This window comes from Pinus tabuliformis, chromosome X (genome assembly GCF_031772625.1).
Source record: "Pinus tabuliformis cultivar Carrire ecotype Pingquan chromosome X, CPIR1, whole genome shotgun sequence".
In the NCBI taxonomy this organism is placed as follows: domain Eukaryota; kingdom Viridiplantae; phylum Streptophyta; class Pinopsida; order Pinales; family Pinaceae; genus Pinus; species Pinus tabuliformis.
Window position 1 is genome coordinate 1,283,431,506 of NC_142308.1, and position 6,743 is coordinate 1,283,438,248.

The following is a 6,743-nucleotide window of genomic DNA, read 5'->3' on the forward strand; positions in this document are numbered from 1 at the left end:
CTGCACCAGTGCATTGTAAAAGAAGTTTCTTATTAAAGAAGAAAGAGACAAACTGCAGCAGGTGGTTTTCACCCACATTGGGTTTCCACCTTATATCATGGTGTTCATGTGTGTGGCTCTTGTGTGATGTTTTGTTCTGTTATTCTACACCCGTTTACTGTTAATATGCTTAATAATGATCTGATGCATTTACTGAAGATTAAGCTAACTGAATTATAAGATCTCTGGATATACGCGAGTTTAATTAAACACAGTAGCGTGTACACGCGGGTTTACTTAATTGAAGTAGCATATATATTTCTGAGCATGAAATTGAAAAGTTTTATCTGATCTGATAATACTGATTCACCCCCCCTCTCAGTATTATTTCCAACATATAAGTGAGTTGTTCTTCTACGAGTGGGTTGCCGTCAAGTACAACACATGCATCATAATGCCAACAAATTGTAAATAAAAGGCAAATCAGACTTGAAATGATGCAATCAAACTCAAAGTATACATACAATGCAAAAAGGGTCCCCGTGTCTATTTTGATAGAATAAAATGGGGGTGTTTTGTTTTCACTACAACATGTCTCTAACTAATCCCCATCTTTACATGCTCCTAGAAATCTAAGAGTCTCTAAAGGATGACTGTGTTAACTTTTTCCTACTTTTCCTGAGATCTTGCAAGTCTTTCATGTGCCTCTATTAAACTGTTATTATTTTTCTTACAACTTCTAATATCTACCCTTGGACTTCTCAATATATCCACGAGATCAGGAGAATACTCTTCTCCTTGCTTCTCAATTTACCTTCCTATTCAACTGAATTCACATTAGGCCTATAAGGGGAGTTATGTGAACTGTAATCCACCATTTTTCTCTTCATCTATGATCTTCCATTTCATGTAAACATACCATGTTAGATAAACCAAATATATATATAACCAAAATCATATCTCAATGTATCTTAGTGGACGCTATCTCATATGCACCAAGTAGTCTAAATTAGCACAATGTAATTTCACAAGCATACAAACTCATAAATAAATATCATGGCCATGAAAAGAAATAACGTACAGGCATGCATGATGAAGATATAAAAAATTGACATGCATGCATAACAATATGAATTTAGCCGATCCAGTCCAAGTGCCTGAACCTAGAAGCTCTAATACCACACTGTAATGCCTCATCTGTATTTACTCGCTTTTACAATTTCGTTAGGGTAAACATGAGCTGAGTGGAACTATGATATGACTTGACCTACAAGTTCTATTTATAGTGGTGGGGCCTACAAAACAGAAGCTTATTGATACCTCTCAGGAAACCAAATCATCCAAAAGTCATCCCATCACCCACGATGTCATATCTATAGTTATAAATTCTTTTTCGCAAGCGTAACACCACAAATACACGTATAACACAACATGCATGCAATTATGAGGCCTAAAACACACCATTTAGCATGTATTTGTGTGGTTATGACAAAAATTTCTTTGTTATGTGCCAGTAGTTGTGAGATCTATGCCACTTTTTTATGCATGGCCTTAAGGCCACTTCTCAGAATTGTAGAGAACTTTCCAGAAACATGTCTAAGATGATAACAATACTAAACAATCAATACTTAAGCAAGATCTTGACCAAGACATGCCTAATTCATGATAGGCATTTCATCAAACATATAGTAAACATAGAAGCTACAAGTCATGAATGCATATCTGATCATAAAATTTTGAACTTCATGTAAGAATCACCAAGAAGGATTTGTGCCCTCTCAATCTAGATGCAACAACACTTGTTATCCCATGCATTCATTAACCATTCGATAACTCATATAATCATGAAAAATATGTAGGATAAGAGCACATTAGATAACCATGCATATAACCAACATATAAACAAAATAGAAACCATGACAAATTAATCATACGATCAACATAATAATCAGTACATCTACTTATAGATCACAATAGAAAAATAACCTATATTATCATATACAAATTCCAACCAAATCAGGCACTTCCACGTATCAACCAACCATAGATTGGGTTGAACCAAATCTCTATTTCATCCAATCATTTGTGTTCCATATTCCAAGCATGAATATGGTATCATATGGGTTAAACCAATATAAAACCAGTCAGTGCTTCTAGAGGCAAAACCGCCTCAACCTCCACTATAGTGATTTCACCTAACCAGTCTACAAATCATTAACATCAACCTGATTGATCTCTTACCAAGTTGTATAGGGCTCCAAATATTCTATCTCAACCCATAGCCTCTAGGAACCGAAGTTGGTACAATGCTCCAAAGAACTGCCATCTTAGCCCGTAGCCTCTAAGGACTGAAGTTGTTCTAGGGCCCCAGAGATGCTACCCCAAACCATAGCCATAGGGAACTTGAGAACCATTCATAAAATCAAAATGGGTAATCCCACTACATCATGGTTATCTAGGAAATGGCAGGGAAAGGCTGAAACCACTATCAATCATGGGAAATCTCCATGCCAATGACAACAAATAACCAAGGAATCACATGCATGTATCATGCATCCAAAAAATAGCAAGGATATTACACTTGCAACACATTAACTACAATGTATTCCTGAAATAGCTACTAATCGAACCTTCTTTTCTACTACCCATTAATTCCTTGATTGTCCTTTTCTTGATTTTATCCAAGTCAAAGTAAATGCTAGGATGCTCCAAGAATACTCTAAGTGTGCAAGAGTGTAAGGGAGCAAAGCTAAAACTAACAAAAAATTGTGAATTATTTCTCTGATGCCTTATATCACTGATGTCTCTTTTTCCTTTCATTTTCCTTCATGTTTTCTCTAATTTGATTCGCATGCATATTTGTGTCTCTTCACCTTCCTTTTCTCATATTTTCCTTATTTCTCATAATTAAATACCATTTATTGCCTCTATTCCTTTGCTAATTTTCCACAACCATTAATAAACCTCAAGTGATGCCCACTATAAGTTTTACCCACCATTCATCTTGGAATATGTGTCCCATAACCTTGGCATTATTTTTTTTACATTGAAAATCAACCATGGATTGTTAAAGGGTATCTCTACTCATGTCCACCTTTGCATGTTATCATAGGTTATATAGTATTTTAGTAAAAGAAAATAACCTTGTTAGAGAAATAAAATGCACATGTAAAATACTATATGGAAGTGATCATTTCTCCTTCAAAAACAACTTAGTCAAACATCTCTTAGGTTCCCCTTAAGATCCATTTTCCTCCTTTGAGACCAACTATTCCTCTAGTAAATTATTCAGACTCTTCCTCACTTGTCTCAAACTCTTCCTTTCCCCTTTTGACGTCCTCACATTCCTCAAAGAAGAGGCCAAAAATAACATCTATTTCCTCATTTCTAGATAAGAGGACATGCCCCCTACATTTAATAGTGTCACATAATGTATATTCCTCATATGAAGGAGGTATAACCATGGATATCCCTTCTATTGGGCATGATCATAGGAAGTTGAATTTTTCCAAGGAATAATCAAAATAAAAAGAGGAAATATATAGGAGTGAATGGTCCAAAATTTTCATGGACCTTAGAGTGCAAGGCCCCTCTGAGGGTGCAAAATGAATATTTTATCATTGAATATGTGGGGGCTTGGGGGACCACCAATAAATTAGTCATTAAAAATCTTATCACGATCATGTTGTATGAAAATATGATTGAAAGTGAATGATTAAAATCTATTGTCTTCCTATGGCTAAGGAAATGGTCCATCGAATTTGTTGACTACTAAGGTTAATTAGGAGGTCTCTTCACTGCATGGAATTATTTCTTTGAGGGATTTTTTCTCCTCTTCCTTGGAGAGGCATATATCATTGGATATAGAATTTTAAGAATTAAGTAAGTATATAATGTTACTAAATGTATATTGGACTTTATTGATCAAAAAACCTTTTGGGACAACTAGGGTTCATCAAGTGTTATTGAGTTTTATCCACTTATCCACTCAGATAAGTTAAACATAACTATATCAATAAAAGTAATTTGGAGTTTGGATTCTCACAAAGATATGTTGGATAAATATCTCCAAATTTCATTTGAGAGAACAAATTAATGTATTTAGAGCCTATTAGTCTTCCCCCAACATGGAGGAATCTCATATTTGATGAAGGTTCATTTCCAAAAGATTGTACTATTTTCTATTGGCTGAGTCCCTTGTTTCTTCATCCCTCATAGCATGCTCATAGGTATTTCATACCACTACCTAATTTCTCTCAAAATAGTGAGAGATGAGACCATACATCCATATTAATTCAAACTTAATCAACTTTGGTTGAAAGAAACATATTCCATAGACCTGACCAAAATCTTGTGGACTTTGTTGAGAGTAAATCATGATGGCACTTTTATGTCTCAAATGGTAGAGAATATAAAATGTATTAGACATATTTTAAGGAAGTGGGGTAAGGATTATAATGCTAAGTATGGGGTAGAATTAAAGTATCTCAAATCTAAAATTCATGACATGTATTCCTTGAATACTATAATATCTTTCTCAACTGATATTTATAAAATCTTTCATGAGATGCATTATAAAAAGAGGGAGCTCCTAGCTAAGGATAAATATATGTGGTGTCTTAATAGACACACCAATTAGATTCATGAAGGTGACAACACCAATTTTTTCACAACTTTGCTAATGTGAGGAAAAATCTGAACACCATTTAGCCCATCAATGACCAAAATGGGTCCCCTGTCTTCTTTCCAAGTTCTCATTAGATTGGGCATTCAACATTTCAAATATCTTTTTTTCTAGTGTGAAGGTTGCCCAATTTGTGAGATTTTGGAAGAATTTATATTTTCCATCATTCCAGCTGGGAGAAGATGAATGATTCCTTATATATTGAAGTCTCAGAGGGGGATATGGTAGAAACTCTAGCATTCATGTGAAATGGGAAATGTCCCCGCTGATGAGCCTAGGTATTGCAACAATAATGTTGCAACTCCTAGGGCTACCAGCTTTACTTATCAGCCCGGGGTTTGTACAAACTTGGAGGTGACAGTGCTATATGGACAAGTAGAAGTGAAGGTCCTACCTGTTTTAACTATTTGTCTGGAAATAGACCCCAGGGGTTCCAAGCCAAACTTCTGTAGGGTCAGAAGAATCTTAATTATTTGATGGAACGAGAGAAAACCTTATTCTAAGAGAGAGTTACTCTACTACAGTAATGGAGAAAACAACATGAAATGCTAAACTTACACCATAACCTAAATAATTAATCAAAAAAATATGCTAAGAAGAATTATGAATTTAACATTAATCTAATGCTAATTATCTAAGTTGCAGAAGTAAAAACATTAAAACTAGACTAAGTTGTAATAAAGAAATTTAGGCTAAATCAAGTTTTAGGTGGAAAAAACAATCAGAGGTCGAAATTAGTGAGAGGAGGACGTGAAGGAGAAACAATGCATAAGAACCATTGGATCAGTTGGGTGAAAGGAAAATGAATGACGAAGATTTGATTGCAGGAGGTTACGTAGGTAGATGGGCGAATAGGGCTAATTGATGGGATGAACAACGAAGATCTTATCACAAAGTCTTACGTGAATGGATGGATGAATGAGGGAGAGAAGAATATGAAAGGTGGAGATCGTGTCGTGAGGGATTAGGTGAGTGGATGGAAAAACAAAGGAACAAAGGAGATGAATGGCCGAGATCTAATCACACAGGTGAGGTCAAGAGATGGATGGGTGAGGCCTAACTAGAGCGATGAATGGCTAAGATCTTATCGCGCGGGTGAAGGTGAGAGATGGACGACAGAGATCATATCGCGGGGAAAAGAAACGTACGGAAATGAGGTAGTGGATATCTAAGGTGGTAAGTAGTTTCTCGCGTGCCCTTTAGGCTGTAAGCACTTTTTGGAAATTTCATGCGATTAGCCTTACTTCACAACACGTAGCATGAGAAAACCACTTTTATCATGTGCTCTTGGGTGGATAACATTTGTGCACTAATTCGCGCGAGATTGCGCAATAGCCGTTGGGTCAGGCAGGGCTGATTAACAGTGGAGATCGGCCAACCTAGTTGGCGATCAAGTGAATCAACAGCCATCAGACTAGGAAAGGCAGATCGACAGTGGGGACTTAAATTTCATAAGGTGAATGGTGGACTCCACGTGAGGCAGAATTTGGAGAAAATAGTGAATCAGACGGTGATTGTGAACTTTGTTAGTGATCGTATGGCAAGGAAGTGATGTAGGGGGAACATGCCGGAGGTGGTTTCAAACGAAAATGAGAGAGAAAATCAGTGTGGGTGAACAGATAAATGTATTAAACAATGAACTCCACAGCCTTTGCGAGAACCAGAGACCTGTTTTTTTGGGGTTTTTGAAGGGTCTCTGCCTCAAGTCATGGTCCCAGAGGGAGGAGATGAGGCCGAGACACCTACACACAACTTGATAGTAGTATTTTCCTCTAACTAACCTTTGAATTAAAAAAATACAAGTGGAAATAAACTTAAAGCCACTGCAACTACTGAAGCAAATGAACAGAAACAAGAAGTTATTCAAACAAATCAGCAGAACTAGAAAGCTGCTTAAACAAATGAATTAGAATGAGAAAACTACTTGATTAAATGAATTAGCAAACCATGGAACTACTTAAGCAAATAGAAATAATAGAACTCTATGTTAGCATGACAATATAGTAAAGAGGAGTTGTGGCTGCTTGGATTAGGCCCTAACCCAAGAGTTTCAGCCCTCAAAGTTTAACTCAGAGCTGGT